We start from the raw sequence: 25,217 nt of genomic DNA, 5'->3' as shown, positions 1-25,217 counted from the left end.
CTCACATGTTTTAGACCAGGGGTTCCCAACAAAATTTTCTCGAGGACCCCTCATCGAGCATGACTGATACCTTGTCATATCACAGTATCAAGTACCTAAAAAATCCAAATTGAAAGTAATTTTATACGTTTTCTATTTTTGGTACTTAGAAAAAACATTGACATATTCATTATTGAAAAAAATATTGAGCTTAAAACTTTTTCAATTTAGCCATCATTGTTATTGTTAAATTTTTGATTATTGCTCTAAATCTTTTTGTCTTCAAATCTGGGTGTTTAGTGTAACAAACTTCTTAAAAAATAAAAATTGAGTATGAACTGAAAATGCCAGGAAAAATTAAAATTGAGTGTATTGGTCTTTCAAGTGTATTACACTTGAGATTCCATTGAGTAGACGAGCGTGAAAAATAAGAAATCACTAATTTCATAAAGGTATTATTTATTTGCAAAAATACAGTTACAACAGAGTATTCCATCAGTATACAGTTAGTTTTAATTTTCAGTTCTTAATGAGATGAGTTTAATTGACCTTTGAGTCCATTATTTACGAAATGTTAGGTTCCAAACTTGAAATTTTCACCCTGAAATCCGACCGCGTGTCGAGCCGATTCCTCTATTTGTTTTTAATGAAACACGTGGAAGAAAATGCTTGCTCACACCGATATGTGGTTGCAAATGGAAAGATCTTTTTCATTACCTTATCTCCAAGTTCCTTGTAGCCCTTGCGTGCTGATGCCCAGAAGTCTGTAATTTTATTACCGATGAAAATGTTTATCATCGTACCACAACCGGACAGATCCACAACTTGATCCTGCTCTTCTTCAGTGAGGCCTTGGATTTTGTCTATTTCTTCACAGTTGAAGGGATTTCGAATCCATCTGCCGTCAGGGTCAGGTTCAGGGAAATACTCTCTAAAAGTGGTGGCTAGGCTGCGTAGAGGCTTGGCTACATTGATCTTGATCTGGTCAGGCAAACTATCCTCTGATGACTCCAAGAATTGTTTTAAAGTAGAGAAGTTTGTTAGCGAGTCGTTTTCTATCCTTGACGCCCAGATCTGACACTTTTTGACCATAGCACTAATCTTATTCTCAGCTTTGAACATGTCTACACTTTTTCCTTGTAAACACAAGTTTAACACATTCAAGTGTTCAAACACATCAGCTAAGTACGCAACTGAGAAAAGCCAAGAGAAGTTAGTGACAAAATCCGTGTACTTAGTTTCAAAAAGGAAGACATCAACCTTGTCTCTAAGTTCAAAAAATCTTGACATGATCCTACCTCGAGAAAGCCATCTTACTTCCGTATGAAAAAGAAGTTGCTCATGATCACTGCCGATCTCTTTACACAACAAAGAAGATAATCTGGATTGCAGATGTCGAGATTTAATGTAGTTGATGATTTGAACTACTTCGTTAAGTACCTTTTGCAAATGTTGAGGCAATCTTTTGGCTACTAAGGCTTCACGATGCATACAACAGTGAGTCCATTTCACCTCAGGGGCTACTGCTTTGATACGAGCTAGAAGTCCTGTTTTTTGTTTATTTTATTTTATTTTTTTTACTTTGCTCCATCCTTCGGCAAGCCTACACATTTTTTCCAGGTGACATGGTGTCCATGGAGATAATTATTTAATGCAGTAAAAATATCGTCTGCTGTGGTATGTAGTACTTTGCATGAAAAAAGAATATCTTCGAACACTTGGTCCTCCCATAAGAATCGTGCGAAAACCAACATTATAGCTTTTTTTTGATAAGTCTGTGCTTTCATCCAATTGTAGAGCGTACATGTCACTCATGCAAAGTCTAGCCACCAATGTTTCTTCGATGTTAACTGCCATATCAGCAATTCGTCTTTGAACAGTATTGTTTGAGAGAGGGACGGTTCCTATTACCTTAGCAGCTGCATCACCTAACATTCTCTTGCGAAGTATTATTGCTGATAGCAGTATATGTTTCTCAGAAATTGTGTGGTTTTTCCCACGTTTAGCAACAAGCAGAGCCACCTCGTAAGACGCAAGGGTTGCATTTTTATTTACATTTGCACCACAGTGTTCGGTAATTATTTTACGAGATGTATTCAACTCTTCTAATTTATTTTTGAAAAAATCTAATGACTTATTTTTGTAGTCTGGGTGCTTTGTTTCAAGATGGCGCCGAAGTTTTGCTGGTTTCATACATTCATTGGAAAGGCTTCCATAGCAAATTACACATTGAAGGTTAGGCTGTTGCTCAGGTACAGTGAACGTAAAACCGACTTCCAAGTAATCAGAGTTATATTTTCTAATTTTTCCAGTAAGCTTAACACTGATCTTGGAAGGGTTAGATTCAAGGGACGCCGACGATTTAGGTTCAATGGACACTGACTACTTCGGTCGGAGAGTCACTAACTTACTTGATTGAACATCAATTGCATTATCTTGTTCTTCATGTGTGGGCCTTTCTCGTTTTAACTAACCACTTTTTAACCAACGATCCATTTTTAACTACGCGAAAAACAACGCTTTAAAACACTACTGTTTTAATACAGAATTTGAATATGAAAGAGGGTAATCCCAAAAGTAAGGTCTCCTACTATTTTTTAAGTACATAGACATGTTTATTTCTACAATGGTTTAGATCAGTTTACAACTTGAACATTTAGCTATTTTTCGACATAATCACCATTTCTGTCAATGCATTTTTATAGACGCTGTGGCAGTTTCTGTATGCCCATGTCATACCAGCTCGCCTCCATGCTGTTCAGAGAGTTATGAACCTCTTCTTTCACCTCGTTGTCGGAGCCGAATCGCTGGGATTCTGATTAAAGCTCACAGGTACTGTGAGGCTCTGAAAAAACTCAAACGGGCATTTCAGAAGCGGAGAAGAGGAATGTTGAGCGAGGGTGTACACATTCTCCATGACAACGCTCGCTCACACATCGCTCGGCCAACCGTTGCTCTCATGCAACAGTTTCAGTGGAACATAATCACCCACCCACCCTATAGTCCTGACTTGGCGCCCTGTGACTATCACCTGTTCCCTAGGCTAAAAGAATATTTGGCCGAGAAGCGATTCGGCTCCGACGACGAGGTGAAAGAAGAAGTTCATAACTTTCTGAACAGCATGGCGGCGAGCTGGTATGACATGGGCATATAAAAACTGCGACAGTGTCTACAAAAATGCATCGACAGAAATGGTGATTATGTCGAAAAATAGCTAAATGTTCAAGCTGTAAACTGATGTAAGCCATTGTAGAAATAAACAGGTCTATATACTTATAAAAAATAGGCCACCCTACTTTTGGGATTACCCTCGTAAACAACACGGTCTGTGAAAGCACTGGCAATAAATTAACAATGGCCGATTGTCGTCTGAAATGCGAGTTTCTATGTAAAGTGACTGTCAGTTGTCAGCTGCAAAGAGGCAGCGGGCGCAGTCTAACGGCATACAGCAGAACTATTTGCCTCTATCTAATTCTAGTTTTGCGCTAGAGTGTGTTAGTGTCAGTCGGCCCTAGGAAGACGCTTGACGCAGAAGTTAGCGTTCGCTAAAGCTCTGCTCATGCAGGAAGCGACCAAAACACAAAACAAAAAAATCTGTTACCATACAAAATATATTTAATATATTTTTTATTCTAATAACATCTTGCGGACCCCTGTGGCATATGTCGCGGACCTCTGGGGGTCAGCGGACCACCTGTTGGGAACCACTGTTCTATACTATAGTGGTACCGCAGATACCACGATCAAGGTTTGCTTCATCTTCGAATAATAGCTAGATTTACATCAGCTAATAGTTTTAGTTCATGCGGCATACTTTTGATGTAGCGTGAAAAACTTATTTTTGAAGAACAGTTGAAGAAAATTTTATTTTCCATATATTCATCACCATGAAAAATGGTGACAACTTTCCATATGTGTTGATAAAACTAAAACAACTGATCCCTAATTAAAATTCGAGATAGTGGTCATCTTTAAGACGTAGCTGTATTTTACTAGAGCTGGCGACTCTTTGCATCTCCAACAATGAGTTTTTTTTCTCTCTTCCTCTCCCGAAATATATATCCATGGTGTCGCCAAACTTGGTAGTCTTTCTGAAAAACATTTTGGGACACGGCAGCCAATAGGTCTGTGGGTCGGCTGGAAGTAAGGACGACTTAGTACACCTCCAGTTTGCCGCAAAGCATCCGACGCATGAAGTGCTTGGAATAGAGCGCAGACATCACCCCGTCATTTGCTAAAATTTGAATGACATAGCTTTTGAGTTGTTGACACAAGTTAATTTTACACTGATGTCCAAAATTAAAGCAACAAGTGGAAATTTTGCAAGGTTGCGTTTGTTTTGCCACAAAACAGTCTAAATAGGTGATAGTACAAACAATGTAAAGAACACAGAACGTAAACAACTGCAACTTGCATGACGGTAGACAAAAAGTCCTTTGTTTTTTGCAACTTAACGGATTTGCAGACATATTCCGGCAACTGGTTAATCTGCTCAGCATGGGGTGTGACCGCCTGTGGCAGCAATAGAAACCTGACAACGACGGGGCATGCTGTGAGTGATGTTATCAGTCTCATGTTGAGGCCATAATGCCCATTCCGCCTGCAGAGCTGCTCGCAAGTCTTGCAGAGTGACTGGTGGATGCTGACGTGATTTAAACAGTCTCCCTAGAGCATTGCAGATATGCTCTAAGGGATTAAAATCTGGAGAGCGAGCAGGCCACGCCATGCATGCAGTATCTTCCATTTCCAAGAAAACATCAACCACCCAAACTCTATGAGGTCGAGCATTATCGTCTATCAATATGAAGTTGAGGCCCACACCACCTCGCAACAACCGCACTTGAGGTCGAAGATCTCGTCACGATACCTGAAAGCAGTTGCACCTTGTTGGTTTACCCGTACAATTCCGTGAAGAGGTGTTCGGTGGTCAACGTAATGTCTTCCCACACCATTAACGATCCTTCTCGATATCTCTTTCCACAGTGTTTGGATTCCGAAGTCCTTTTCCATATCCCCTTCAGATGCGAATGCGTCGAGAATTACTTTCCAGGCCAAATCGGGACTCATCTGCGGAAAGAAAATTGGCCCACTGTACGACGGTCCATGTGGCATTTTGACGACTCCAATCTAGACGTTCCCTTCTGTGAAGACGCGTCAGAGGTACACATACAGAAGGTCTCCGACAGTAAAGGCTGCTATGCAGGCGTCTTCTGTACACCATTTGTCTCGATTCAACACGTCCAGTGGATACTGCGAGGTCAAATGCCAATTGCCGTGCAGTACTAAGGCAGTACGGCCAAATAACGGACGTATTATACGTGGTCGGTCCTGCCCTGGTCTTCATAGTAGTGTTTCGGTCTCTATAAATTGTCGTCACATCCGAGGAACAACAGAACGAATCACATTAAGCCTTTGGCCACATGAGTTTGCGACTGCCCTGCCTCCGTTGTTGCTATAACCCCCAACCGTAGGGAGTTTGGTAGGCGTCTTCTTTGCACCACAACTGCACCGTCTGTGACTGTACACACAGCGATTATGGATGTGGGAATACCTGGTAAACACTCCGTTTGATAGGGCCCTGACGTCATAGTTGACGTAGTTGTAAACCGGAATACCATCTTCCGTGCAGAACACTATAGTACGGACATCTGTTTACATTTTGTATGAATTAGACAAAAGACGGGGAGATATCGGTTTGTTGCTTTAATTTTGGACACCAGTGCATCTCTTTTTGAGTATCGAACCTGGTGAACGGAGGAATTTTCTGCATTGGACTATACTTTTAAAGAAGAGAAGTAATACCATCATACTAGTATTAAAGTAGAAGTAGGTTAATGTCCTAATACTTTCGGCCGCGTCAACCAGTGCGCCTGCCCGCTCTACGTGACTCAGAGCCTCTAGATAGATCGTTCTGACGTATGCCTGCCCATTGTCATCGGAGTACTGTCGTCTACATTTATTTGGACAATAAAGCAAGTAAAACAATTCATGTAGCCTTATGGGTGGTGTGAATTGTTTCAGTTTATTTGTGGGTGAATCCCTTATGCTTTTATTATTGTAAATGATATTCTTGAAGTTCTTGAGTGAAACTGAAAGGTAAAAATTCAGGGGGTATATTTACACAGTACTACGAAACGTAGTTACTACGCTACGAATATTTCAGTCTACAGCAGAGTATGCGCTGCTTTGAATCTTCCTGACAAAAGTTTTTATCAGAGTTTCTCGAAAGCGTAAAACTGCGCATCGCGACTTATGCCTTTATTGACTCTGCTATCCATTCCCGATTTACGGCCTGCCTTCGCATCGACATCTATCTCGACTGATTGACAAATGATGAAGGGATACTACGTAGAAACGGGCTAGGCACAGGACGGGGGGTTGTGTACACAACAAAACTTTCGCTCTGTCGCGTACAGTTCGCTGATTTGATACTTCTTGAAGCTTCTATGAAATTTGAAATGTAGTAGAAAGATACTGCCGGAAGTGAAGCTGTGGGAGCGGGTCCTAAGTCATGCTTGGTTTACTCATTTGGAGAGAACATTGCCGGTGAAAGGCAAGATCCTGGGCTCGTGTCCCGTCCGGCACACAGCCTCTCACAAAGTTTCAGCCAGCTTATTGCATTTGTTCTTCAATTAACTCTCGTAGACAGAGATGCTTTTGTTGTCCACTCCTTATCCTGTATCTTTTTTGTTCCTCTCCCGTTGCCCCATACGCACATCGTGTCAATATTCGTCTCATCTCTGCTTGTAGTATTTTGTTTTTAACTATGAACCAGTAAACATCCACAGCAACAAAAAAATGAAGCTTCAATACAAAATCCGTCCCCTTAATTGCGAACGTAAAACCAGCAGAAAGCTCAGACTTTTCAAACAGAAGTCATTTCTAAAGGAAGTGCTCTGTATTCATAATTCTCACTATTGCCCCTCCCTCCTCCTCCACGTTAGGAAAAACTTTGCACAGTTTTCGTACAGTATTGTGTTTCAATTACATGTCTCAGTGAGATGTAGGCATTCTCCCCCAAAAATATAATGCTTTCACCACCAGTCTGTGTATATACCTCAGTGGAAATGTTGACCTGGTGTTTTCTGGCGACAGCTCTGACGTGATGTAACATCAAGCTCCCTTCTTTTGATCAAATGACTCGTTTCCAGAATTCAATTGACCAGTCAGGTACTCGCTGCATTCACCATATACGGGTCGTCTCTGCTTATCAAGAATTGGTAAACAATGTGATTCGAAGTGCATCTGCCTCGTCATTGCACTTCTTTTTAAATTTGGGACAGGTGATATTGAGAGAGGACAAGTTATTCTCTTACCTGTTTTTCGTATACAGAAAATTATTATAGATTTGTTGCAACCTTATGGACCTTGAGCGAGACTCTAGAAAGTTAACGGCCTGATAGGACGCTGATAGAGCATGGTAGGGCGCTAAAAGCATGAGGTAGTTTTATGGTTCTAAGGTCGTAGAAATGGCATGTTGGAAGTTGAGAGCAATTTGCGGCGAGCTCATCCCTGTCCTGAGACTGACTTCACTTGCAAGTAGTTAGACTGGAGAGCCAGTGGTGCAGATCTTACTGCATCGACAGTGTGACTTCAAATGTCTCGGACTATGCGTTTGCCAAGTGCACACTTATTCATTTTTGTTTTACCAGTCTTCACGTTTGGTATCCTTGTGTACTCTGTCGTATAGGTGAGCCAAATTGGTCCTTAGTACGACCTGCGAACGGGCATGTTACACACTGAAATCTACCGTATTTTCAGAGTTCTGGTAAAGAGTATATTGCGATCCGTCTGCTTGATCACTAGACCGTGAGATTTAGCATTTACGAGGCCTGTTTAGAAAGTAAGCTCCGATTGATTGCCAAATTGATACCACAGTGAACATCAGAAATGTTTTACTTCTAACAATTAGCTACACCTTTCAGCTACTTCTCTACGTAGTCGCCGTTCTGACTTAGACTTTTGTCATAGCGTTGTACCAACTTTTCAATAGCCTCATCATAGAAGGCAGCCGCCAGTGCTTTCCGCCAATTCCCCACGCTGGCCTACACCTCGTTGTCTGTGTCAAAATGTTGTCTTCAAAGACAGCGGTTCATGTGACCAGAGACGAAACTCAGGGGGAGACAATTGCGGACTGTATTCTGGGTAATCTCACATTTCCATTTGAAAACGATGCCGGAGCATCTTCATTGCCCCAGCAGAATGCGGCTGAGAATTGTCTTGAAGAAGAAACAGCACGACAGTTATGTAATGTTAGCTGCATAGCTTCAGGCGAAATTTCTCACCAGGCCCTCGTACTTGGCGGCAGACACTATTTTCTAGACATCTTTACGCACTCACTGCGAGCTCAGAAATGAGAAGAGCGACGTGATGCTAACTGGGGTTATACTAGAGACACTACCCAACACATCTGTGCAAAGCTTTATCGGATTTTCATAGTCGTTTCCATTTCGCGACCGATCAGAGCTTACTTTCTGAACGCCCCTCGTATTTCGTGGCCGCGATCGATTAACAGGTGCTGCCTTACGCCTCGCCTCCGCCGCACTCATTTCGCCAGTTGCAGATTACATCGCTGCTCGAAGCAAACTGGGTAACATACTGCTGCTCTGGCCTTGTCAGGACGTAGAGATCTCAATTGCCACTAGCTGTCAGGTGCACCTATATAGACTATTTAGCATCAGATCAATTCCGATCGCGTTATCCACATTTTAGGGCCAGGGTACTTGAGTCACTTCGGCCACCTAGAATCCTTGTCCATTGTTCTCTTAACTCAACTGTTAGTTGTTTACCGTATTCAATCAATAACTATAATTTATGTCTGTTTTTATTTAAAAAAATAAATGTTGTTAGTAATTTTTTCTACATTCTCAATCATTTTATATAGTCAGCACAAAGGGTTAACTTTAATTGTGGCGTCCAAAACAGGATAACTTTCATTGTGGCGTCCCTTGCTATGATCTCGGACTGATGGCGCCTTCTGTGACGGTTAGATCGCGTTGCCTAGCGTAGCCATTCAATTTGAAGTCACTTTCGCAGAATTTTGAATTGATGGCACCCTCTGTGACCGTCAGATCGTATATAGTGTTGCATAGTGAAGTTTCTGTTCCCATGTTTAATGTGGTGCACTGGGTAGAATATGTCCACGTTGCTGGCGCTTAGACATAGTACTAATATTTAATTGTCGTGTGTGTGTATTTTCATGTAGTGGTTGTGACTTCTGTGTCACTTGATTGTTTGTTTCTGACGTCAGCGGCGTTGTGCTGATTTGTTAGGATAGATTGGAATTTTTGTTTGTTAGCATAACCAAGCGTGCTATTATTTGAATTCGTTGTCAGGAACTAGGAATCAGTTGCTCACGGGAGCGTAATTTAGAGCAGAATTTGTGTAGCATAAGAATTTGTAGTGTTTGAATTCGTTTGGGTGAGAATTAGAGTGCATGCTTACAAGAAGCAAGGCACGTTTTCTTGAGAGTAGCGGAAGTAATAGTGTTTTGTTACCCATTGATTCACGTGTGATTATTAGCGGTGGCCGAGCAGATATTACACGGGATTCGTAAATGCAGTTGCAGACCGGGCAGAAATGTCGAACGAAGAACCTGCAGAGTATGGTGACATATCTCAGTCAGGTGACGAAAGCGAACGGCAGACCACAGCAGAACGAAATGAAGGCGCTGCTATTACGAGACGCACCATCAGTGAAACTGGCAGACCAGACTCACGAATGAACCACCACAGAATGATAGAATCTCGTTCATCTAGTCCGAAAGGTGTTAGCTGTGGGTCCCAGTTTGAGGCTCTGATGCAATTCATGCAGGAGGCAGAAAGGAAGAGACAAGAGGCAGAGAAAAAGAGACGGGAGGAAGAGGAGGAAAGATACAAATAAGTCATAAGAACGGTCATACACAATATAGATGGAGTCAAGAAAGAGATCGTAGGAATGCAAGAAGAACTAGAGAATGTCAAGGAAACAACAATAGAAACGCGCGAGGTCGCGGACCAGGCGAAGTGCGATGCATAAACTGAGTGATTGGTAGCGCAAATAGCACGAAAGGACGCATCAGTGGCCAAAGAACAAGTTAAACTGGCAAGAACTGAGGTGTGTAAGACAAACAAGGCACTTGCTACTCTCCCAACGCAAGAGAAAAAAATAGTTCAAGAAACGTATGAAAAAATGTGTGAGGAGACGAAGCGAGATGAACAGATAGGAATCAAACAGGCCGAAATCTCTGAAGTTAGAGATCAGCAGGTCCGAGTCCCCGCGCAACAACGTTAATGACGTTTGGCAGGCACATGAGCGGGCCGCGCAATTGCAAACACAAACCCGTCCTGTAGAGCAACATCGAGAGGATCACAAAAGTGAAGAAAATGTTTTGCGACTCCCCGAAACGCTGTATGAGGACACACCCCTTGCACAGGGGCGAATGAAGCAGGAATTTGTTCCCGCCGCTAAGGAAAGCGTAATAGAAAATGCTCAATCGGCAACATGCAGCATGTCAGAGACCGAGCCGGAAAACAATTGTACACGTCTACGGAGGTCATAAACGTTATTACGTGAATCTGACAACACGAGGGGACACCATAACTGCGTACGAGGATCATTTGGGCACGGATACATGGAAGAGGAAAAATTCGAACGGCGGATACGTCGAACCTTCCGACCACAAACTATTCTTAACCCTCCAGAATTTTCAAGTCTACAAGGAGGCAAACAACGTTTTACTTCCAAAGACCTGGATGGCACCGTACAATCACGTGCTACCAGAATCTTGGCCACTGAAGTACAAGCTCCAGTTTATCTGTGGTTTCTTAGAAGGGTCGATTGCTGAAAATATGCGGGGAGTTGAGGTTCAAAATGATTCAAATGGCACTGAGCACTATGGGACTTAACTTCTGAGGTCATCAGTCCCCTAGAACTTAGAACTATTTAAACCTAACTAATCTACGGACATCACACACATCCATGTCCGAGGCAGGATTCGAACCTGCGACCGTAGCGATCGCGCGGTTCCAGACCGTAGCGCCTAGAACCGCTCGGCCACTTCGGCCGGCGAGTTGCGGAGAATTGTCGATCCAACCAAGAATTTAAGGACGCATTCCTTAGCGCATACTGGTCCCAAGACGCACAGGGAAGAATAAAACAGGTGAGCGTGCTAGGAAAGGACTTAGAAGCGTCAGGATTCCGCAGTCCTGTCAAATTCTTCGAATCCCTGGTCAAAAAGAACAGATTCTTGGATCAACCGTACAGTCCCTAACAAATTATCAGGCACTGCTACGTTCAGTTACCATTACGTTGCCAGCAACTGCTCATCGGTAGATGTAGCGATTCAATCGAAGCTTCCAAGAGCGCGGTGTGCAAACTCGAGTACGTGAATGAAATTCACAACTCGCGGGAAAGAAGTAGAAATAATGACCGCAAATGGCCAGATTCGCCAGAGAGAAATGACGATGGACGAAATGGGGCAAAACAACGATAGAATTGAAACCAAAATTCAAACTTCAATCGGAAAACCAGCCATCATGGGAATATAGAAGAAGACGAGGAAATTATAATCATAACAACAACCACATCTACCGAAGAAACGGAAACTGGAGAGACCAACAAAACTCGAACCAGGGCCAACAGGATTATCGGGACCAACAGCAAAGCAATAGCAGGACATACAACAGTCAAGGTCAATTGAATGACCAACGTGGTGAATATGAGGAACTTCCACCTAACCCATAGCAGGGGTGACGCAGAGAAAATTCAACCATGAACTGATACACAGCCGCTGCAGACTCAGCCGAAAACAATGCCGCAGCAACTATTGGAACGAGCGATATTAACCTGTTAGAGTACTAAGATACAAGAGAACTGTAACGGGAAGAGAACGTGCAGTATGTAAATAGCTTCCATTGATGAACTGTTTAACGAAATTTAATGTTGATATTGTGTTGCTTAGCGTAATTTTCCATTTGTTCTATTTCGGTGTTATTTCGTTTACTTGTCATTTCCATTAGTTTTCACCAGGAGTCGTCGTTGAACGTGGTCAAATAAGTTGCGTATTTGTAATATCTTCACGCCAACATTTACTGGCAGATGTCAAACTCAATTAAAATTCCGTTGAAAGTTATATGTCATCACGAGTTGGCACTTTTTGTGGGATACCAAACCAGGCATGTTGCAATACTGAGTACTCCAAACAACTGAGTACTGCTATTATTTCTATTTCCGCAACTAAGTATCGTACTCTGATATAGCATTCTCGTAGAAGAGCGTTCACAATTATCACCATGGTCGATGAAATTGTTTCTGTATACTTTACGTGGTTTCTCAGTTAGTCTCGATTTTCGGATGCGTTTCGTATGGTGTTAGCAATCCACGCTTTAGGAGCGTGTCGACGCGAAGACTCGGTGTCAAATGAGCAGTCACTTGTGCGATGTAGTCTGCCTCGTGGTGGAATTTTGCCAGTGTCATAAGAACGCCGTCAGCGAAATATTGTGTATGGGGAATTAGCACGTACAAGTGCCAGTCATGGTAGAGTGCCGAACCCCAGATCCGGATATAGCAAGCAGAAACGAAATGACGGACCATGGATGAGAGTTAAATTTAATATATATATATATAATGCATAATGATCGTGTTTCATTTCAGCAGCAGCTATCCTGACAGGGGAGACAGGAAGCATCACTGTAATATGTACAATTACGAGTACACAACCATAAAATGCTGCTTCAAAGATTACCAGCACATGAGTGAGTAACGCAGTTCCTGGCGACTTCAGCGTCAGCAGACAACATCGAAGGACATCGAAAAATGAAAGAGGAGTATACAAGGAACAAAATGAACGAAAATTAGCTTCGGTAGTATTAGCAAAGGCATAGGGTAGACAATAAGTTAGTATTTAGTATTGGGAGTTTGGTGGAGGTACAGAGGTAGTGCCAGCGAAAAATTAGTGTGCATGACAGGAGTAGAACTAACCAAAAACTTACAAAATCACGTGCACACACACGAACAAAGACATTTCACACCACATGATTTACGTCCATAAAATGTTAACAGTGCTCTGCAGTCATTAAATTTATTTTTGGATTTGCGCCCTTAGTAATAAAATAAATAAATAAATATTTTAAGTGAAAACATTTTTTATGTTCTTCATTATTGTTTTCTGTAAATGATGATGATGATGATGATGTTTGGTTAATGGGGCTCTCAACTGCGCGGTTATCAGCACCCGTACAAATTCCCAACCTTTGCTCATTCCAATCTCACCACTTTCAAGAATGATGATGAAATGATGAGGACAACACAAACACCCAGTCATCTCGAGGCAGGTGAAAATCCCTGACCCCATTGAGAATCGAACCCAGGACCCCGTGCTCAGGAAGAGAGAACACGACTGCAAGACCACAAACTGTAAACTCTTTTCTGTAAATTTATTAATTTAATGTAATGACGTTTGTGAGAGAATATGGCACTTGACCACACTTGAGGACAGTGCAGACTCCTGAACCACAATACAGCAGACTGGACGTCTCGGCCCACTCCAGCCAGCGAGGGCGAAGAGGGAGTGGGGAGCTGTAATGACTCTCTGCTGTGGCAGCCCAGGTGTGTGGGACCCCCTGCTGTGACAGAACCCGGCCACAGCTAGCTGATGCGCCTACGTAACGAAGCCCAGTCGTCTACCAGTGTGAGCGGTACATCTCAAGCCAGCACTGACAGCAGGATGCCACCACGTGCCGACAGCAACCCCCAGTGGCCGGCAACCTACCAGGCCGCTAATGGCGGGCATGAGAGTCACGTGGCATCACAATCAACTGACTCACCTGGATGCCGAGAGAGACGTGTCCCGTCGACAAAAGGCGAGCTAATCTCATGTCCCAGGCTGACAGGCACGTTCCGAGGCAGAAGTGAACGGGAAGAGCAGGGCTGCCCCATGTCCCACTATTGCTGAATGGATTTCTATGCCAGAGGGCGGGTTGCACGTCAAATCCTACGCTGTCACGCCAGTCGCTGACGACTAAGTGCTGCCTGACCAGGATGATGCCGAGTGTCCAGCTGCAGTTCGTAATCTGCCCAAAGATGCTGGTTGCAGCCCAGTGGCCAAATGCTGCCCTGAGACAAGAGGGAACTCCAGAGACACATGCAGCCACTTCGGGCACGTCATGAGCTGGGTGACAGGCCATTCCACACTGGCGCAAATTGCTGTTCTTCAGTACTACCAGTCACTCGTTGTGCTAGTGCGTAAGTGACATGTTTCAAATTCATGTGACATCTTCAATTGTAAATTTTGTCTCCACAGGGACCCTTGTTGAGGGAGCGATAGGATACCTTTCTGTAATTTCATTATGTAATATCTTTTTGTATTTTTGTATGTATCAATTGAACTGTGTTGATTGTGACATACATGTTATTCTGCACATTTATTAACGCTCTGATTATGTGCAAGTATTTGTTTTCATATCATAGAAAATAATACACAAATTACACAACTTAGGTAATAAGACAAACAGATTACACATGTGATTTCCTTGTTCATTGAAAATTTGAGAATGTATGTGTTTGATGAATGTGACCAAATGAGTGATATAGCAGGGGTAAATCAATGAACAGAGAACAGTTCATATTCCAGAACACTGTAAATGATTAGGGACATTAGACATCTCTCACCTCAGGATATGGTATATTTCTTTGCTGCAAGGCCTTTTAACTGCTTATCAAATGCTTATCGGAAGTCTGTGATGTAGCAATGACCCCTAATTCATACTACTCACAGCAAACGTTTCATGTACTCTTGCTGTTTTGCAGCTTCATGTAAGTGAATGGTCCCTCGAATAAATGAGGTCAAGCTAGGATGTGTTACAGCCATGAGCAATCCCGATGAGCAAAGTTACCCTTTTCCACTCATATATATCGGTTACAAGGATGAGATTCTCCTACTATGGTTCGTGTCACACTAACCAATATTGAAGTGAGACACTACCAATGCAGAGATCAATGGCAGGTAGAGAGCAGTGAGAGAGGACAAGTTAATCTCTCATCTATTCCATGTATATGGAAAGTTATTAAGGATTTGTTTCAACCTTAAGCACCTTGAGCAAGACTCTAGAAAGTTAATGGCCTGAGCAGCCGCTGACTGATGGAGTCTGGTAGAACACTAAAAGCATGAGTTATTTTTTACGGTTCTTAGTTTGTAGAAATGGCAGGTTGGAAGTTGAAAGCAACTGGCGGTGAGCCCATCCCTCAGTAAATCTTGCCATACAGGCCCACAGCCATACAGGGCAGAGAGAGCAGCCCCTAGTCAAGACAGGTCTCCAGCACGACAATGCCGCTATACCTGCATTGGTGCCAGCCGAACGCTGGGCTGTGGGTGATGTACTGAAGGGACGTGTCTGCACAGTGGAGTCATAAGTCAGGCATTGTGTGCAGAGCCACACGTAATAGGAATTCACAAGTTTCCTTGTTCGCCGATACTACAAATAGGCTGTGACTCACTTCCATCGGCCACCTTGGTTGTATAAGAAACTTAGGCGTCTGAGAAACGTTTAGAGATAGTGTCTTTGTTGCACCTCATATCTAGGACTAACATGCTCCAAGGCACGGACGATTTAGATAAATCTTTAAGATTGTATCTGTTTGCTTGTTGCCGCAGGAAGTGACATGACTTCAGAGAAAAACAACTTTTCCCTCCGCAAAAACTTAAAAAAACCATAAATTGGCGGTTTATCTTTTTCCAGAGACGCAGGTTTCTTAACTCTTGCGCTGGTTCGACATGAGTTTGTGCTGCCGTGTAGGAGGGTAGATTTAGTGCCTCTAAAGCCCTGTGATTGGCTCAAGATGGGGTGAAGGCAGTGTCGTTCGTGCATTCTGTGCAAAAACGGAACTTTTTTATCTGGAGAGGTACGAGGCATCCGGGTTGTGGACTTCGGTCTGGGAGTAATCTTCTGGTCGAAGCTCTGGCATGTGTGGTTGGTGCTTGGGACCTGTCATGAGACTGACTTCACTTGCAGGTAGTTGGACAGGAGAGCCTGTGGTGAAGTTCTTTCTATATCGACAGTGTGACTTCAAACGTCTTGGACTACTCGTTTCCTGAGGGCACACTTATTCGTTTTTGCTTTTCTAGTCTTGAAGTTTGGTATCCTTGTGTGCTGTGTCATACTAGTGATCCAAATTGGTCTTTGGTATGAACAGCGCACGTGTGTGTCACACACTGAAATCTACCGTGATTTCTGGGCTCTAGTGGAGAGTAAATTGCGATCTGTCTGCCTGATCGCTAGACCGTGAGATTTTGCATTTCTTTCGTGGCCGCGATAGACAATAAGGTGTCGCCTTACGCCTCACCTCTGCCTGACACATCTCGCCAGCTGTAAGTTACATAGCTCCATGAAGCAAACAGGTTAACATGCTGCTGCTCCGTCCTTGCCATGGAGTATAGATCTCAATCGATTAGTCTGTTTTTCTTTTAAAAAATAAATGTTGTTTATAATTGTTGCTATATTCTCAATCATTTTATATAGTCGGCACCATAGGTTAACTGTCATTGTGGCGTCCCAAACAGGACAACTTTTAATATCGAAGGATGCAGTTTTACTTAAAGTCTTTTGAATTTTTCTCTCGGGTCAATACTTAAAATGAGCTACATGTGTGAAGGACCTTCGCACTCTTACTAAACAAATGCTGCATCAAGTATGGGTTAGTAGCATATAGGCCGGCCGGGGTGGCCGAGAGGTTCTAGGCACTACAGTCTGGAACCGCGCGACCGCTGCGGTCGCAGGTTCGAATCCTGCCTCAGGCATGGATGTGTGTGATGTCCCTAGGTTAGTTAGGTTTAAGTAGTTCTAAGTTCTATGGTACTGATGACCTCAGAAGTTGAGTCTCACAGTGCTCAGAGCCATTTTAACTATTTAGTAGCATAAAGTGTATCTACGCTACAAGACCATTTCGAGTATTGAGGGAGACAGACAACGAATCTGTTGGTGAGGAACAGCGGTAAGTTACCCAGCAGCATGCCCGTACATATGGTGTAAGAAATAAGAAAAGAAGTGTTAAGAAATTTATCAACATTTATGTCGTAATATCGTGTTAGACGTGCAATTAAACTTTGATAGCAGTATTATATTATAGAGATTAAGGATCATGAAAGAAATTCCTATACCTGGAAGAAACTTAAGAGACCCTAGATGATTACAGATTATACAGTGGTGAGACAGATACCGAAACCAGAACTCAAAACGCAAAAAATTTCCACGGAGAGATGCAGACTTTGGCTATAGTTAATCGAGTATGAACAGCAAACTAAACGCTAAAAAATTGCAGCAAGGTGGCAGGATAATGAGATGTAGGTCGATACATTGAAAGATTCATATGCTTTGGTAGTTTTCTAAGGGCGCATTACGCAACGATTGACGAAAAGAGGGAAAGGAAAACAACAGAATACAAATGGGTAGCTTTGAGAGATGACGCAGTGACGGTAGGAAAATAAATAGTAAAAAAAAGAAGAGTTACGCAAAGCCCAATTGGAATCCCTAAGTAATACGAGAGATATGCAATTTAATTGTTTAACTGACGAATGGAGGAAATATGAAAATGGAGTAAATGAACTGGATAAAATGGAATACAGACAAGAGATTGTCAGATAATGCAAAATGGCTAAGCAGGAATGGAAAGATGACAAATGTAAGACTATAGAAGCACGTTTGAGTAGCGATACGATATATGCGACCTATAGGAAAATAAAAAGACATTTGGAGCGAAGAAATACAGATGAATGAATATTAAGTGTTTTGAAAGCGAGCGCGCACTATAGCTGATCAAGGTTTACGGTAATTCCTTGGGAAAACCGACACTATGTGATCAAAAGTATCAGGACACTTGTCTGAAAATGACTCACAAGTTCGTGGCGTCCTCCATCGGTAATTCTGGAATTCAGCATGGTGTTCGCCCACCCTTAGCCTTCATGATAGCTTCTACTCTTGCAGGCATATGTTCAGTCAAGTGCTGTAAGGTTTCTTGGGGGATGGCAGCCCATTGTTCATGGAGTGCTGCACTGAGGAGAGGTATCAATGTCGGTCGGCGAGGCCTCTCACGAAATCGCCGTTCCAAAACAGACCGAACGTGTTCTATAGGATTAAGGTCAGTCCATTACAGGGACGTTATTGTCGTGTAACCACTCCGCCACAGGCCGTGCATTATGAACAGGTGCTCGATCGTGCTGAAAGATGTAATTGCTATCCCCGAATTCCTCTTCAACAGTGGGAAGAAAGAAGGTGCTTAAAACATCAATGTAGGCCTGTGCTGTGATAGTGCTACGTAAAACAAAAAGGGGTACAAGCCCCCTCCATGGAAAACGCGACCATACCATAATACCACCGCCTCCGAATTTTACTGTTGGCACTACACACGCTGGCAGATAACGTTCACCGGGCATTCGCCATACCCACACCCTGACATCGGGTCGCCACATTGTGTACCGTGATTCGTCATTCCACACAACGTTCCACTGTTCAGTCCTCCAATGTTTAAGCTGCTTACACAAATCGAGGCGTCGTTTGGCATTTACCGGCGTGATATGTAGCTTATGAGGAGCCGCTCGACCGGACCGAGTTTCCTCACCTCCTGCCTAACTTTCATGGTACTTGCAATGGATGCTGATGAAGTTAGGAATTCCTGTATGATTGTTTGGATAGGTGACTGCCTATTACACATTACGACCATCTTCATCTCTCGGCGGTCTCGGTCAGTCAACAGACGAGGTCGGCCTGTACGCTGTTGTGCTGTTCGTGTCCCTTCACGTTTCCAGTTCACTATTATATCGGAAACAGTGGTCGTAGGGATGTTTAGGAGTGTGGAAATCTCGCGTACAGACGTATGACACCCAATCACCTGACCACGTTCGAAGTCCGTGCGTTCCGCGGAGCGCCCTATTCTGCTCTCTCACGATGTCTAATGAATACTGATGTCACTGACAGTAGTCATTAGGTGGCAGCACAACGCAAATAATTTGAGAAACGTATGTTTCTGACGGTGTCCGGGTACTTTTGATAACATAGTGTTTATTTGCGGCATCATTTTCTTTTCAGTAACGTGTAATATGATTCTTAGCGACAAATTATGCGATTATGTTTCCCAAATCATTACACTTTACATTGGTGTACTTTCCCACTTGGTACACAACATGCTTTGTTTCAGTAAGTTGGCAACATGTATGTGAGAATATCGCGTCTTATTTATATGTGGGTGCTATGAGAATGGTGTTCATCCTGAAAAAGCAGTACTTACACAAAGAACTAGCGTTTTGCTTTATATTAGTGCTCTGTGAATTGTGATTATCACGGAAAATCTCAAGTTTGCAAATAATTTTCATTGTGTAGTGTTGATGTTTTAACGGTAAACACAAATGTGAAATAAACCATCGTATGCTGTGATTACTGTGATGAGAAAAGGTTTCTTTACCATGACATAGAAAACTCAGGAGCTCTATTTCGTCCCTGATCAACGAAGAAGAAGATCCTCGAATTTGGAACTACTATACAGATGAGTACTCATCATATTCAACTAAAGGTTTTCTTATGCAATTTATTTAATATCGTTATTTCTGATAATGTTAGACGTTGACTGTAGCAGCAGTGTCCATTGTTACAAGACTACATATTCTAGTTTCATATCTGAAAATCTGTTATCTCATAAATAAAGAAGAAAAGATCGATATTTAGCGCTAACGCCGAAAAGGCTGAAAATAGTATGGCAAGTATAGAAATTCTAAACAAGGGAAACGAAAACTATGGTAAAAAATGGAAGAGAAATCAGATAAAAACGAGATATGAGGTATGCTCCAGTTGAAAGAATTTGATAAGTTGAAACAAAGCCCCAAGAATATACGCAATTCCTTTAGCATTATTGATATCCTTGGGAGAGGCAGCCATGAGAAAACTGTGGTGTCACCGCCAGACACCACACTTGCTAGGTGGTAGCCTTTAAATCGGCCGCGGTCCGGTAGTATACGTCGGACCCTCGTGTCGCCACTATCAGTGATTGCAGACTGAGCGCCGCCACACGGCAGGTCTAGAGAGACTTCCTAGCACCCGCCCCAGTTGTACAGCCGACTTTGCTAGCGATGGTTCACTGACAAATTACGCTCTCATTTGCCGAGACGATAGTTAGCATAGCCTTCAGCTACGTCATTTGTTACGACCTAGCAAGGCGCCATTATCATTTGCTATTTATCTTGTGATGCATGTACCGTCAGACCGATGTTCACCAATTATGGATTAAAGTTAAGTATTCCAGCAGCTACGTACTTTTTTTTGCTAGTATAATTACTTTACCTGTTCCAGACCTCACGCCAGCCTGCGTGAGCTTAAACGCGTGCCTTTCGGCTTCCTCCTAGTGGCTTGGCTGTCTTGCCAAGTAACAACAAAAACTATTTCGACTGGTGTGGACGGTATGTGAAACTCGTAAAATACCATCACATTCCAAAATGTGTGAAATAATTCTAGTATCAAACAAAGCAGGTGCTGACAAGTGTGAATAATACCAAACCACTACTCATGACTGTTGTATGTTGTCTCAAATTATTCACAGAGAAATGGAAAAGAAGCTGGTGTCGCGGAAGACCAGTTTAGGATCCGGAAAATGCACGAATACGCGAGGCAATACTGGTTCAAAAAAATGGTTCAAATGGCTCTGAGCACTATGGGACTCAACTGCTGAGGTCATTAGTCCCCTAGAACTTAGAACTAGTTAAACCTAACTAGCCTAAGGACATCACAAACATCCATGCCCGAGGCAGGATTCGAACCTGCGACCGTAGCGGTCTTGCGGTTCCAGACTGCAGCGCCTTTAACCGCACGGCCACTTCGGCCGGCGGCAATACTGGTCCTACGACTCATCTTGAAAGGTAAACATACGTTTATAACACTTGTTGATTTAGCGAAACTTCATGAGAATGACATCTTGAATACTCTAATTGCTAGCCTGCCATTAATCACGTACCTTCACGCGGCCATCATATCAATTACTGGAGTTGACAATGTTAGTGGTAGAGGTTGGCCAGACGCCCTTCCTGTCACCATCTCTATTCATCCGGGGATGAAGATGCCTGCGTCTACTGTTATCTCCCGTGAAAGTGTGGGAACGTTTTCTAAATGTTTGTTAAGCGCATAAGTGATGTGAAATGTGGGTAGCAGCCCGGATTTCACGTAGTCGGATGTAGCAAACCGCCCAAAAACTACATCAAGTTTGGCTGGCACACTCATCACTAATACTCCGGGCAGGTTCGATCCGGGGCGAGTGTGGCGTCCAGACCGGTTTGTTGTCAACTGGATTACGTTTTTTGAAATTCTGAAGTGAGCAGAGGTATAACACAGGCCGTCATATGTTATCTAAAACTGGCGCAGAAACCGGGCAGCGGTTATAAGGGTTGAAGGACTTGAAAGGAAGGCAGCAGCCGCGGAGGGAGTGACAAAGAGTTGTAGCTTATATTCAGGGTTATTCAAAACACACTCAGCAGGCAAATGGTAAGTTCAGCGAGAAGGAAAATGCCCTGAGATTTGCCAAAAGCTCTGTAGTACTGTAGTAGTGTCACAGATGGCAAAGGACTTGGAAGAGTAGGGAGACGGAAAAAAATATATACAGGGTGGGCCACTGATCGTAACCGGGCCAAATATCTCAAGAAATAAGCGTCAAACGAAAAAACTAGAAAGAACGAAACTTGTCTAGCTTGAACAGGGAAACCAGATGGCGCTATGGTTGACCCGCTAGATGGCGCTGCCATAGGTCAAAATTATACAAGACTGTGCTTAACCTGACACACAATATTTTTAGCGCAACGCAATCTGACTTTCAAAAATCCCTACAAATGAATGGCCCTGACTAAAATTAACCTATACCTTTCACAAATCACTTACCTCACAAAAATCTTCGCTGCTCAAGCTACTGCAATACAGCGAGCTCCACTACTGCCAGCTAAATAAAAGATTCAAACTACGGAAGGCACTAACTACTGATAGGGATAGTTAGCAAATGAAAGATATTAATAGAGAACAAACACTGTATTTACCTTAATAGTCATAATATATATATCAGTTCATGACAAATTACAAAACTCCGCCATCTCTCTCCCCACATCCACCACTGCTGGCGGCTCACCTCCAACTGCACAATGCTATGCGCTGTTCACATCCAGCTGCCTAACACTACAATGGCGGACAACAATGCAAACTAGATACAGACTGCACACAGCACAGCCAGTGATTTTCATACAGAGGTGGCGTTACCAATAAAAAAACTTAAACAGCCTACTTTCATAGCCCCCATGCTCCCCACAAAAAATTTTACAAATTGGTTTGGGCAGTGGCCAATACAGATTTGAAAAAAATGTTTCATAATTACATTAACAAATGCACACACTTATTGATACAATGTTGGTCAAAAGCTCAAATTTTCTCACAGTCCTTAAAGACAGTCCTGATCGTTCATCACGGTAAAATAGTAGTGTTTTTCTCAAAGTCTGAGCAGTAGAAGAAAATGCACACGGAAGTAGTGGATTTCCATGCAATCTTGAAGGAGTAGTGTTGTCCTTCCAACGGAACGACAGTGCTGACTCTTGACATGCAGACAGGTAATGGGCCACAACAGAGCAAACCCACAGCAGAGTCAATCGAAGTTTTGAAGAGTATTGGTAGGCAGGCCATCACAGAGTAGACCCACTGTAGTCCTGGTGGAGATTATGGTATTGGTGGGCCACCAGAGGTGCAGACCCACTGCAGTCCTTGTAGAAATAATGGTATTGGTGAGTCAGCAAAGGTGTAGACCCACTGTAGTCCTTGTAGAGATAATGTCGTTGGTGGGCCACCAGAGGTGCAGACCCACTGTAGTCCTTGTAGAGATGGCCAGCAGCCATCTGTTGCGATTGTGCAGGTGCACATTCACCATCGAAGAGTCTTGCGGAGAATATAGCAAGTCCATAAACCACCACTTGTGCACTCACAAAGTTTTTGGAATTGTCCTTAGAACCAGCAATGCTGTTATCCAGTCCCTTGCTGAATTAGTAACATACGTGCAAACACTAACAGTCCCAACTTCTCACATATTGTCCATATACTATGACCAACAGAAACGTGTGCAGTGAAATGTAACTAACAAGTTAATAATATCATGAACTGGTGACAATTACAATTTTATAACATAAGAATACAATAACAAAGGTACAAAATACATCATTAAAAACATAACAATACAGATAACATTTGTAGTACAGGCTTTACAAAAGAATCGAACTAACATATACATCAGTGGAATTATGACATGAGTACATACATAAAAGTTCACAATAACTTTCACAGAACAGAATTAATAATGTCTTACATCTTTACAAAGTAAATAAAATATTATTAATGCCAATTATATTCGAGGACAACAGTATTCCTCATCATAGTGAATGTAGCTTAATATTAAAACAAGAAAAAATTCTATGAAACTACACAGAGACAGTAAGAAAAGAAATACACAAGGGTACACAAACACATAGCATAATAATACAAAAGGAAAGGACAGGGTTTGTTTTACTGCAGTATTTTGCAAACAAAACTTTCTTTGCTTGTTGGAGATCTCCCTTCATTCATCATTATTCCCAAAAAGTCCTATCTATACCTGCTTTCTGTATTCTATTCGTATTTCTTTCAAAATAATTATTTCTCAGTGCACAATACTCATTTTTGCCAAATCTGTTTCTTATATCTTCTCAATGCGTTTCTTCCAATTCATTGCAACTCATTCTCTTATATAGTCTACCCCCTCTTAAGCTAACTTAAATCTACTGAGCTCAGATACTAAACTAAGGAACGAGGCAATGCAGCAGCACAAAACAATTAACACAAACAGCAATGATCAAAAATACAAATGGCTAAGCAAGCAGCATAAATTACAACTAATATAAGGCAATGAGCAGAAAACAAGAAAAATAAATCAGTAGTAAGCCGGCTTAGCAGAGTAGCACAAAGTCAAATTCAGTAACACTATGCCTGGCAAACAGCAGTAACTTATACCTAAACATGACATAGCTCAAGCAGAAAAGATATTACAGTAAAAACAACAATGCAGATAAGGGAAATGTATATTCACATCTTAATGTCTATGTAATTAAAATGGTGCACCACAACAACTTATTGTAAAAAAAATATTACCATGTACTTGAAAAGAAAATTATGTGTCCAGTTACTGTTACTAGTCCCTTCTTATTGTTCTTTCCTTTCCAAGTGCTCCTTTTTTTAAAGAATGTGGATTACAAAATTATCATTTAATAGATCTGTTGAAAGCGTTCACATTAGCAAATGCATCTAAGTTCATTTTATAAAACTAATACTGTAACACAGCTGGAAAACAAGTATCAAATGAAATAAGCAATTACGCAAACCAAAGCATACATATATCACTCAATAGTCATGTGACATTTCATAAGTTAGTAGAAATTCTCTCAACTCTCGTAGAAAGATGCTTGTCGTAATCGGGTGTGCAGATGTAAAAATATTTCTCATCATTTCATTAGGCATTTCAGTAAATATCATAAATTACGAGCTCCACAGTATGCTTTCAACAAGGAAATGTCAATAGCGAGGATAATGGCCTCCCCTTTTTTTTTCTACCTGTGCTTCCGGAAAGGCACACCCTAATGGCTTGTTCTCCAGGTGTCTGACACAGCGGTGTGCCGACGACGCACGTGCAGGTGGTCACTTAACTGTCTTACCGAAATATTTACGACATCAGTTTTCGCTACAGTGACAGTCTCATATAAAAATTTCACAGGTCGAAAATTTGCGTTACAAATGTGTATAAACAAAATCCTATGAATATAACAGTGTCCAAAAAAAATTTTCGCCGGCATTGTGATACATTCACGCATTTACACACATTTCATAACTCTTAAAGTACGATTCTTGGTTTCCAACATCCTGTTTCACAAGTCAAGAGTCCCTTACTTCTATTCATTTTGCATATACATACAAACACGTAATCACATTCCTCATATATGGTAGCATCATCTTATTGACATAAACATACCTCAACAGCGTAATACACATCGTCGTCGTAAAAATAACATCATAACACCTCAGTCAAATCTCAAAAAGGTCGTAGCTTTCTGCAATAATTTCCAACCATAAAAAATATTCTCTGCTCATTTCAATAGTGTCATCTGCCTCAAACGTACTTTAAAAATCATGATCTCATACCAAATACATCATTCAAAGCTCTCGTAGTATCAC

Source organism: Schistocerca americana, chromosome X (assembly GCF_021461395.2).
Source record: "Schistocerca americana isolate TAMUIC-IGC-003095 chromosome X, iqSchAmer2.1, whole genome shotgun sequence".
Lineage (NCBI taxonomy): Eukaryota > Metazoa > Arthropoda > Insecta > Orthoptera > Acrididae > Schistocerca > Schistocerca americana.
This window is presented reverse-complemented; position numbering follows the sequence as displayed.